The sequence below is a fragment of the Mus musculus genome, chromosome X, assembly GCF_000001635.26.
Source record: "Mus musculus strain C57BL/6J chromosome X, GRCm38.p6 C57BL/6J".
NCBI classification, from domain to species: domain Eukaryota; kingdom Metazoa; phylum Chordata; class Mammalia; order Rodentia; family Muridae; genus Mus; species Mus musculus.
In genome coordinates, this window is record NC_000086.7 from 19,154,867 (window position 1) to 19,167,260 (window position 12,394).

Genomic DNA, 12,394 nt, shown 5'->3' on the forward strand with positions numbered 1-12,394 from the left:
GCTTGCCCACAGAACTCTTCATATACTCCCTCAATACATGTTTGTTAAGTACCATCTCAGAGTACTGGAGGCTATACTTGGTCCCTGTATAGTTTATCACATGAGCATCAACAAGTTTGGGTAGCAAATTATGTAAGAAGTTCTCTGGAGGCAATTTCCTCAAAACCAAATAGGAGAAAAACTAAAAGAGATAGTGAGGGACACTGAAAGTGACAGGTACCTGAAGAAGAAATATGCTATCAACATACGCCAGGTGAGAAAGGAGTATACCAATACATGGACCAATTTTCCAGGAGAAAAACTCAACAGTACCTGCCTTCACCTATGGCTTTGTGAGTCATTGTCAGCCAATTATTTATTATTTAGTATCCCTTTAGAAAGAGCTAGAAATAATTACAGGATTTTATTCACTGTGTTATATTCCAGTTTTGAATAAAGCCATAGGGTACCACATGGAATTAGACTACCATTTCAATGTCCCTCACTTTCAATGTCCCAGAGGGTCCACTCTAGTCTCTACTCAGTACTGTTCCAGTAATACAGACTGATGTGGATAATTACACAGGCAATGCTGATGTACATAGAGCTGGGCTTTCTCTGAGTCTCTGAATCTTATAAGAACCTTTGAAAACTAAGCACTTGTGGTATTATCTGTTTATAGATGGGGAAACTGAGGCTTACATGGGGGTCTTTTTTTAGGGTTTTACATATATAAAAAGAACTCTTAAAGATCAGTGAGCTAAGAGTCTTGGTCAAATAGTCACTGATACAAGTTTGGGAAAGTAGCAAGGTGTATGTAGCAAGTAGCTAGAGAGAATGGAGACAATTCTGACCAGAGAAAGAAACACAAGGGTTCCTGTGATTCAGGAAACAGCTTGGCCTTTCTGAGCCCCTTTACTCTTCAAACAAAAGGAAACAATTCTGATCCATGTGAGCAAGGAAAGGCTTGTACACAATGAGATAGGTACCATATAACCTCAGGCTAGCTTCAGAAGCTGCAGCCTTGCTGCATGCAAGCCCTACAGTGGTGGCTAAGTTCATGTTTATAAAGCCAGCAGATGGCTGTCCCACCAGTGTTGGGGGAAAGAAACACTTCCTGAAAATGAATTTAAATGACAAGGAGTAGTGAGAGATAGGACAGTTACAGATTATATTCACTGTTCAACTTTGGTTGGTCTTCTACACTAGAAGTTCGGTATTTCAATACTCAAACCATTAAAACTCTAACAAGTTTTACTTTCCAAAGACAGGATAATCTTGATTTTGCCAAATAGGGACATTTTCAAACCCTCTATCTACTGTAACAATGATATCTTGTTTTCTTCCGATTTTTCTAAAACTGAGAAATAACCAACTCACAATAAACCACACATAATTAAATTAGATGATTGGGAAGTTTGCAAAACAGAATCACCCATGAAACATCGACATAAATAATAAAGTGAAATTATTGACTAGATATGCTTTCCTTTTGCCCTTTTGCAACCCTGACCTCTTGCTACCCACCCCTCTGTTTGCCACTTCATACAATCACTCCTGCAATTTCCACAAAGCGTTTCTAGAAATTGATGTAAGCAGAATTACATAGAGTATCTTCTCATAAGTAAGGGCTCTTCCTTTTATTTAAAGTAGTAACATATTACATTACTGAGCAGTATCCATTGAGGTACACTGTTGATTTGTTCACCCATTAACTTGCAGTTGGACATTTGTGCTTTTCTAGTTTTTGACTATAACTAATAAAATTGCTATGGGCATTCACATACAACATTGCTTTCTTGTCTCTCTAAATAGGACATCTGGGTCACATGGTAAGTATGTGTCTGACATTTTATGAAATTGCTAAATTGTCTTCTAAATTGTTTCTACCATTTCACATTTCTTCCTAAATGTCACCGAGAGCCCCAAATCTCTGCATCTTCAACTTCTACTTGCTGGTCAGTCTTTTTACATTTCAGCCATTCAAACAGTATGTAGTTATTACTTATATTTCCCCAATGAATAATGATGTAGAACACCTTCATGCACTTATCTCCAATATGGGTATCTTCTTCTGTGAAGGATCTGTGGAGACCCTTTGCTCATGTTTTAATCTTGCTTTTTTTTTTATTATTGAAAATGTCATCAGCTTTCATGAATGGTTGAAGACCAGCTCAATCAGATTTTACAGAACTTATGGTACACAAGTAAGTAAATAGCCACAAAAGATTTTTCTAAAGCCCATGCTAAGCTAAAATATTCTGTTGTTGATGAGCTTGAAACATCTTCAAAGCTTGAAAAGAATTTAATTATTTATATGACCAACGCTGAAAGATCCAGAACATAATTAGGAAATGAGGTAATCCTATGTACTACATGATATCTAAAAGTGCCCCTTGGTTATTCCTCAGAAAAATTACCCACTTTTCATCCATAAGTCATACTTCAAGTCATCTACTAATCATACTCTAGTCTCACTGATTCTAGTTTATAAAAATAATTAATAATTTTTCAAATTCAGACCAACATCCAAAAGTAAATAAGGTTAAAACCTGTGTCACATTGTTTTTCAAATGGTGGCAAATAAAATGTGACCTGCAAACAAGAACAAGACTTTCCATTGAAGATGTGCTAGGAGCAGATAAATTCGTGTATGGCTCTAGGCATTGCTCTAAGAGAAAATAGGCCTTGGTTCTGTTGTATGGCACCATCCGGTCAGAGCTCAATTGTTACAGTTGATGTGGGTTTCCTTTTAGATGCCTGGAAAATGACTCTGCTGACCACATCCACATTCTGAAATACTTTTTGAGAACTTGTAACCAAACTGTAGGAACTGACTCATTTTGCAGTGCCCAGCCACCACACAATTGTTTCGAAGAGACTCAATTCAAAGGCAGAAATAGAATGCAGGCAGAAAGTTGTCTGGATTTACATGGCAGGAGAGGGAAATTTCAGGGAACATACAAGAAGGACCAAGGACAGGAGATTAGGCCTCGGAGGAAGGAGTGAGCACAACACAATGCTTACAGACAATGTGTGCTGTTGTCTTCAAGACAAGAAGGTAGCTCTCTATTTCTAGAAGTAGATTCAGTAGAGAGATGTACGCAGGATGATTCATACAAAATGGTGCCTTAAAAGGCCATTCTTGAATTCCTCACTCTCCTCAGTTACTCAGCAAAGTGGTGCTCAGTTCTAAGCAGTCACTTGATTCATAGGATGGAAGCAGGGGTGGGGCAGCATGTCCCAGCCACCAGGGAGAATAAAGGGCTGACACCTGGGCTTGAAAGCAACGGGTTCTTCACTCCCCTAGGACTTCCCTACTTCCTACATGTCCATTTCTTCATCTTCCTTTTGGTTCCCTATGCAACTCATCCAAGGAAATAAATGTGCTCATTAAGTCCTAAGCATCCCCATTTCCACACTGGGATCCTGAGCCAGGGCAGGGAAGGATGAAAGGCAGCAATTGTGTCCTTTCTCCCCCACGCCACACTGTTCTCAAAGTATTCGTTTCTCCTTACCCACAAGTGAAACAGATTAGTCCATTTCAGCCTGAAGCAATGATGCTATCCCTCCCAGCTGAACCAAACCAAAATGACAAAAGAAGTAACTCTTTTATGCAGATGGGACTCTTGCTAAACAAGAATATAAAGGTTAACAGGAATACATCACTAGCTAGTCAGGCCAGATGATATAGAGTTTGGACAAGGGTTCAGATATCATGAAATAACATCCACTCAGGTAAGATCTATGAATATCAAGCTCCATTTGTTGTCAGGCTAGATCTAGTCTAGTTGTCTATATAATGGTGTGTATATGTTTTATGTCTGTTCTTACCCATGCCATGTCACTTAAAATGCAAACTCCCAGATGGCAGTAACTATATATACTTTATGCACAAATCAACGCTTTCAGTATCAGATTACAAAAAAAAAAAGCAAAACAAAAACAATTAGGAATGGCAAGTACTTACTTTTCAAAACAACTTTAAGAGAAAAGATATATGAATTCACATCCTTCCCAAGTGATTTTATTTTCTTAGGTTCCATTTTTGTCTCCAGTTGTAGTCAGTATGCTTTAACAATTCCTAAATTGTGAGAAACATAATTATGTTTAAATACATATGTTTAAATACACACACACACACACACACACACACACACACACACACACACACATATATATATATATATATATATATATATATTAGAGAGAACTGAATATAGAACATAATGAAAAACCTAAGCTGATTCAAGTTATAAACAAAATGCTCAAAGACATGCTGCATGAGAAGAGAATTACAGGTAAACATAACTAAAAACATGGCACCATTAAATAGTCAAGCTCTTCACCTCTCTGAATACACAGGAGAGGAAGAACTACCTACATTGAGCTCCTTTGTCTTTGTTTACTAGAAGCTTCATAATAATCATCATAACTAGAATCATGAAACCATCACTTTACCAAAGGAAAGCCTCCTACAATTTGTACCCACCCTGGGTTTATACAGTGTAATGGGGGTTTGCCTCTTTAGATTACCTATCACACATATCCTTGGAAATATCCCTCTTCTTCTAGTTAGTAACTACCGCCTACCTTCTAGAAGCATTTTACTATGGAAAGCAGATTCCTAAATAATCCATCTTCATGTGTCCATTGCAGTTCTCTTTCTTCTGAGAATTCTTTTTATTTAAACTATTTTCTAAAGATATCTTTAGGGAGGCTTCTGTTAACATTTACTTTTCTGTATAGAAATGATTTGAAAGTTTAAGTGGTATGAAATCATATTTATAATTTAGCCATAAAAGAAGGAAGTCAGTGTATCCATCCAGCCATTTTTGCTGCATAGATTTCCCTCACAAGTCTTTTTTTCTCCATTTAAGCAAGGAATCTGATTGACAGAAAATGTTTAAATATTGTGTGTCTGTCTGTGAGAGGTATAGTGGCTCCCGAATGACAAGTATCAAACAAAAAACCTTTACTGAGGGAAAAGGGACAAAGTAAGTTTATAGCTTACAGCTACTCCTCTCTCCAACCCCATTTTATAGACTATTAGTCGATCCCTTTCTTTCTGTCTTTCTTCTGTCTCCAGGAAGAGCTTGAATAAGAGAAAATAAGGATGAATGAATGAACAGAAAAAATGATGGAATGAAGGGAAGCCTTATTAGCATGTCCTCTTAGAGGTAGGATCAGTTCAAGAACAATGAAACATTTTAGAGATTTCCAAGTCCTTTAAATCCATGGCCTTGGGTGGGCTGCCTTCACCTGCCTTCTACACTGAATTCTTAGCATTTACAGAGAGAGGAAGTTATCAACCTTCCAGCTGCATTTCCATAATATGAAACTAAACTCCTGGAACAAACAGAAAGTTTTGTTTTTTCATGGGCACTGGTGGTTGCTTCTAAGCTGTTCCTATAGAAAGCCTTCAGAACTAGATGGAGGCAAAGGAAACATATATTCATAAACATATATTCATAAATACAGATCCCCTACTCCCTGTACCTTTCTGCCAAAAGTTCACCCAACGATTGAAGTGCTCATATACTTCTTCCCTCCACCCCCACCTTCAAGTGAAAACTTGAGAGGAAAAAATAGGGGAAGTTAGATGAGTAAATTCATTAGTGCTTTAGATCAACTGAAAACAAGGAATTCCCCCTCCTGGATTTCAGTGGCCTAATTCAAACTCATAAAATACCAGTGACTAAGACGGTTCCCACTGATTTGTGAAATAAGAAGCAGAAAAAGTCAAATGTGTATTTAAGTATTGACATGCCCGGGTCTGTAAGATGTTACACTTTCTACAACAGAATTGAGATGATCACTACTGAAACTTTTGGCTTCAGCCAACTTTTACTCTGCCTTTGGACCCAAATTACTCCCATCTGTTCTGCCAACAGCCTATTTGGATTCAGATTTTGTTTCTACAACAGACAAGTGGCCCAAAGTAAGTCCCTCTGTTTCTCTGTGCTTTAGGACTCTTATCTATGAAATAGACACAAAACAATAGTACCAACAGCTTGATATGAGGATCCCACAGATCAATGTCATTTGACTACCTACAATAGCAGCTACCCAAAACACACTAAATGTACAATGAATGGTAGTCAATTTTTTTCTTTTTTCTTTTTTGTTATTTTAGTTAATCTGCTATGCCAACAGTCATATACATTTTACCACAAACACATAGACCTGGAACTAAGCTGAAAGTGTTTGCAGAATACAAGTGACTAGAGAACCATTACTCCAGGTTCCCTAATGTACTTTTTATGCAGGTCCAAGTATAAGGTGACATAACTCACTATCCAGGCTCTGTGATTTAGAGAAACTAACAGACTCATTCGACTACCAAGGGGCAAAGTAAACTGAAAACACAAGCACACTTGTTCCACAAGCCTGGGCCTCTTACAAAATAAATAGTTCAGATTTGGAGATGATTTTGTATGCAGGTATTCAGAACTATGAATGCAAGCAGCAAAGCATGGCTACCCATTTTCTTAGTTAAGAACTCTAGTGTTTTGTGTGTGTGTGTGTTGTGGGGGGTACCAATGGATTATCTTTTTTAAAAAAATATTTTATCCATTTTTAAAAATGTTGAAAGCAGAAAAATCTCAATAACATTAAAAGCAAGGTCAAAGTCTCGAGAAGAACACATAGTTACTTCAGGAAATCAATTTTTTTTTTCATGGAAATAAGGGGATATGCTTTAAAATGAAACCTTAGCCTGGCCTTCATTAGAGACATTTCCACCCTGTACCTCAGAAGAGCTACATTTTACATATAGAGTTATCACTATATTTAGATTAATATTTTAAAGTGATTTTAAACAAAATAGGTGCTACTTAGAATAGCTATTTACAATAGCCAAGAAAAGCAAATGTTTTGACTCTTATGCTGACTTACAAAGCTATCAAATTCAACTTTTGTATGCATCAAATGTGTTCCTTCAGAAAAACTAAAGGAAATGAGCAGTAGGAGTGTATTTACATAACATAGTTTACAGTTAACAGCACGTGTACTATGCTTTATATCTTAAATTTGCCTAAATACTTTAGAGTGTATAATAAATGTATAGTAAATGGGGAGTAAGTAAGAGAAGAAGTTACAGCTTAGAACCCTAAGAAGCTGAGCTAGCAGATGCTAAGATTAAATTACTGACATTTTAAATATATAGTCTGTATAGCAATTGTTTTATATTGATCTTTTTTTTTTTTCAAAAAAATCAGGGTAGTTTACTAGATAAGTATAAGACATTTTAGATGAAATATATGTTCTAATTCAGCTACTCATCTTTGAAAGTAGTTAACAAAATGGAATTACTTTGCATACCCTCTTTAACTCTTATTCTTCCTGATATCAAGAAAATAAATGGAATAAATGATATATACAGTAACTACATTCAAAACTGGTTAGGTCTTTTCATCTGAATAAAAACACCTATCCTCCAAATTTCGACCATGTAACCTAAACAGTTTGTTTAGGAGAAATAAGTTTTCAAAACTATTACTACAAAAAAAAAAAGTATGTAACAGTAAAAAAAAAAATAGTCACCAACATTTTTTCTTGTCAATAGCATTTTGAAATGAACATAAGGAAATTAAGTTGAAGACAGAGATCAAAATATAGATCCAGAAATCTTTAAGTGTGTTCAAGGCCAACAATAACAGAAGTGGTTGACTAAAATGGCAAGCAAGGACATAAACTGCACAACATGCCAACAGGAAGTAACTGCTGAATCACTAAGCAGGGAAGGAGGATCAGGGACATAAACTGGGAAGTTTAGAAAGAACTTATTTTTAATGATTAGAAACATAGGGACAAGAGAGCCATCTTATACATCTTTTCTTTTCTTTTTTTGAGAAGCATGGTTAGAAGTCTCCTTTTCTAGATTCAATAATGCAGTTCAATTTCCTGGGCTGCCTGGTTTCCCAAAGGCACTTACTGTGCCCAGCATGACTCCTGTGTCAAAGTGTCACTCCCTCTAAGGTGTCCCTTTCTCCCTTAACAGCATAGACCTGTCTGGGTATAAAGTTCCAGAAAATAAATATGAAAGGACTTTTTGTAATTGTATACAAAAATTACTTTGGAGTTGAAAACAAAATGTTATTTCTTTTGTCTTAATTTTTCTCAATTAATAAAGCCAGGTTGACTCATCAAGAAGGAGCTTGGATCCCTGAAACTCCCATAGTCCATTCCACCACAAACCTGTGAACAAACATTTCACACAGAGGAGGAATGGACCCTGTTAATGACCAGAGTGGTGATATCACTATCACCTTCGCATGACACTAGGCATAGGGTAAGCAGGAATGCAGAAAGCAGTTGACACACCCCTTTGACTCAGCCTAGTTTCAGTGCTTGCAAATCCTGGCTCCATTATTTCCTTCCTATGTCATTTTGGGCAATTAGTTTCACTTCTCTGTGTACTGCTTTCTCTACAGTAAAAAGAAGTAACAATCATACTGGGTTTACAGTTAGTACATGTAAAGCATTATATATTAAGACCTATGTCCTGGGTAACTATCAGGAATTGGTTGGCACTGAAATAGATGTCAGGGATATATTTAGAAAAATATCTAACACATATCATGAGTTCAATGAATGTTAATTCAAGAGTCAAAAAGCCTTATCTGGCACTCCAACACTCATGCTATTATAAATGTTTATAAGGAGGGTGATTATTTAATATACATACATACATATATACATACATACATACATACATACATACATACATACATAACTCTAGGGAGAGTTGGTGCTGTATTCCAGAATCAAGTACATGAATATTTCTCTGATAAAATGTATAGGCTTAGTGAGCTAAATAAAGACTGCAAGTGGACTCATTTAAGCTCAGGTCAGAACTTTCCATCATTTTGTGACATGAACATTTTTCTAACTTTTCAGAATCATTTGGACTTTAGAAGAATTGCCAGGTTTCTACTTATGAAGTAAGGAATAACTTCAACTGAAATCTTTTTTTCACTAATTCTCAAGGTACAAGTGACAAAATAAATTGCTAAAACCATTGTGAAATAGAAAATACCTTCAGGCATGGAAAATGCAAGCGTGCATACTTAATCTATGGTACATATTAGTCTAAACATTTTCTTGCTCTGATACGGTGTTTCCTAGGTTATCAGCCTGCCAATTCATTCCATAAACACCTCTTAGTCTCTTTTTAAAGAATGTTAAAAGTAATTTTTGAATGTAAGATAAAATGCTTAGGGCTTATGACTGCTTAATACACTCCTATTTATTCCATAGGAAAAAGAAGACAAAACTAGGAAATGGCAAATGAACAGTTGTTTGGAAAGCATGTGTCTCATAAGAACACCGAAGCCTCTGTAGTTGTTCTTAGGGGGAGCGGGGATAGAAATAAATGCTATAGCAAACTGGTAAGCCATTCTGCTACTACCAAAGGAATTCTCTCCACATTGCATTTGAAGGAAATATTTGCAGCTCTTCAAGAGCCTACAATAATTGGTTCAAGATGTTCTTCTCATGGCTGGTCAGCCCCGGATAAACGGTGTGCAGAGCCTTGTGGAAGCTGAGCTGACGTTTACTCATTACTCCATATGTTGGTACTTATCTCTCCCAATTTTTCACATACTAATTTTGTACTAAAGTATGGCTTCCTTCAAGGCCTATGCTTCCCACTTCCATGGTGATCCTGTATACAAAAGCAAGTCAAGAAGACCTGAAAAATGGAGATCATTATAATTCTTCATGGTTTACCCATTCTTGTTATCCTTCTACTCAATGACACTGTAGCAGGAGATCTGAATGCCATTTATGAACTGAATCCTTAAAGCTACATTTCAATGCCTAACTACTCGGTTGCCAGAGAACTACATTCCAAGTCTTATCTGGGTTCTAACAAATAGCTGTTGTTGATTTAAGACCCACCTTCAAAGTAAGCTTAGACACACACCTACACACACACACACACACACACACACACACACACACACACACACATCAAATTTTGAAGGTGTACAGTACACTTATCAAATACTGGGTAGAAATGATTGAGATATGTCTCTCAAATGGCTTCCTTTCACTTTGTTGTTTTGAAAATCCACAAAGACCAAACATGCCAAAATAGCAATGCCTTTAGTAACTCTGGGAGATAATTCATAGCAATGCTTTTAGATGTACATTTAAAAATAAGAAACTCAGAACAAAGAATGACAAACTAAATTTTAAAGATGAAGTTTTTCTGGGACTCACTTTTTAGCATTTACTATTTCAATTTATATTATATCCTATTTTTAATCACTCAAGGCAGTGGCTTCTAAATGTTGAAGAACATCTGAAATTTTTATATAGTCTTTTTCCTATCCTGCATGTATTTAGCTCAATATTAAATTACCGTGTTTTTTATCCAAGCATTTAGATGAAATACAGAGGTGAAAATAATTATTAGTTACTGAAGATACACTAACAGCAGGATAAAAATCAGCTAAAATTACTATCATGCTTTCTCAAAATTTTTCTGTCTCCTTCTCAAACCTATAAATTTATGTGTGTCAGGAGGGCACACCTTAATTAAGCCAAATGACATGTGACATTCGCCCAAATTTGCAGCTAGATCTGCATGTCACAGCCATGCTTGTCTTTTCATTGAAACTGAAGTCTTGGGAGCTATTAGCCTAAGAAAAATGATCTTCAAACCCTTAAAGCGTGTGCGTTAAGGGGGCACAATTTACAGATTCCAACATACTCATCTTTCTCTTCCCATCTGCAGCCCACTCAACTAACAGAAACCTGCAGCTTTGTTATCCTGCTATGGTGTTCCTTTTTTAAGCTGGAAATTTTATGATTCCAAAAGGAACAGAGTGGGAGCCAGAAGTCAAGAATGTACATTTAACTTTTAATTTAGTTGGGGCTACTTAAAGCAAAATAAATAATATTACATCCTTTATAACTCAAAGCCTAATTCTGTTCATGTCATAATTGCATGTTTATACTCATAAATGGAGATTGCCCAGAATACCTATATAATTACTGACACTTAAAATATTTCCATCTAACTCTTTGTAAGTATATATCACATGATTAGTTCTACTGACCAAAAAGAAACAGACAAAAATCAAGCAGCCACCTACTATCCTAATATGCTTGCTGGGCACAACCTTTATGCAATCATATTTCAGAGAAGTCAAACATTCACACTAATATAAAACTGCTATCTCGGTGTCTTTTGGAACACAGATAGTCACAGCTTTACTGTCTTTTTCTGGAATAGGAGCAGCTCAGATTCAAAACAAGAAAACTGAATTTCAGGTTTCAGAGAAAGAAAGACAGGCAGACACACGGGTAGCACACCATTAAGAGTTAGTTGCTCATTACCATCTTAAAAAAGTTATGAACTGTATGGAAATCAGCACCCTTTTGCTTTATCAAAACAAGAACAGAACTGTAATCAAACAGAACAATCTTAAAATCATGACATGAATACAAAACAAATTCTATGACCACCATAATCTGCCATTCACAATCAGATTTTTTTGGTACACTGCTTCTACTTTCATTTTGTAAAGATCTAGATAAAATCTGACACAATGGGGAAGCAAAGGAACCGACTAATTCTGAAAGTATTTCTTCACATTTCGACTCGCTACTCAGACTGAATGCAAATCTCTATCCATGGAAAGTTAGTGTAGCAACTCAAGCAAACAGCCCATTTGGATTTCATGCTTTGCCCCACTGAAAAGGAAACCATGTTCAAAAAGTAAGATCTAGTTCTATTACATATGTTTGGCTAAACTAGTAACTCACATCTCATTTTGTTAATTACCTGGTAACGTCTCAGCTTTTATGTTATATGGTGGGGCTGCCTGCTTTTAAAATCCTATATATATATATATATTTTGCAATTCTCCCACACACCATATGATATCTATTAGGGACAATGCCACTTTTCACTTACCGATTCTGGATAACGCAGTGTTTCCTGGTGACAGAAAGCTGAAGCTTCCATTTGCTGAAACTCCCTCTTCTCAGCTTGGTAAATCTGATTATAAAACGGCTTTGTTCTGATCGCACAAGGCACTTTTTTCCCACAAAAGTTTGCTAACGAGTTATCTGCATTTCATTCCTGTGACAAAATGAATCAGACAAAAGGGAAAAAGGGGACAGGGAATAAGTCCACACAAGTTCTTGGCACACATTTTCAGCTACATTTTTCTCAGTTTAATCAGTAAGCTGCATTAAAGTAACAGTTACCAGTTCAGGAAGCCAGAGTTTGATCAAATCAGCTACAAACAATCTTGCACTGCTGTGTAGACCCCCACGACTGCAGCCACTTGGTCATCTATCACACAGAGGAATCATTGGACAGTCCCCACCCCCATCTTGCTCCTGATGAGCAGTAGCCAGCGGGAGAGTGGAGAGTGGACAGTCGCCTAACACGGGA

At 36.5% G+C, this 12,394-nt stretch overlaps 1 long non-coding RNA gene across 1 annotated transcript in view; it reads right to left on the minus strand.

The window, feature by feature from the left end:
- Nucleotides 1–1,604: 1,604 nt before the first annotated feature.
- Nucleotides 1,605–12,394, minus strand: part of Gm14636 (predicted gene 14636) — an 81,380-nt gene continuing 70,590 nt past the window's right edge. Inside the window, exons 4-5 of the long non-coding RNA NR_168020.1 lie at nucleotides 11,909–12,076; nucleotides 1,605–4,063 (exon numbers count right to left, since the gene is read on the minus strand). This is a non-coding gene — a long non-coding RNA (predicted gene 14636). The remainder of the gene's footprint in view (nucleotides 4,064–11,908; nucleotides 12,077–12,394) is intronic.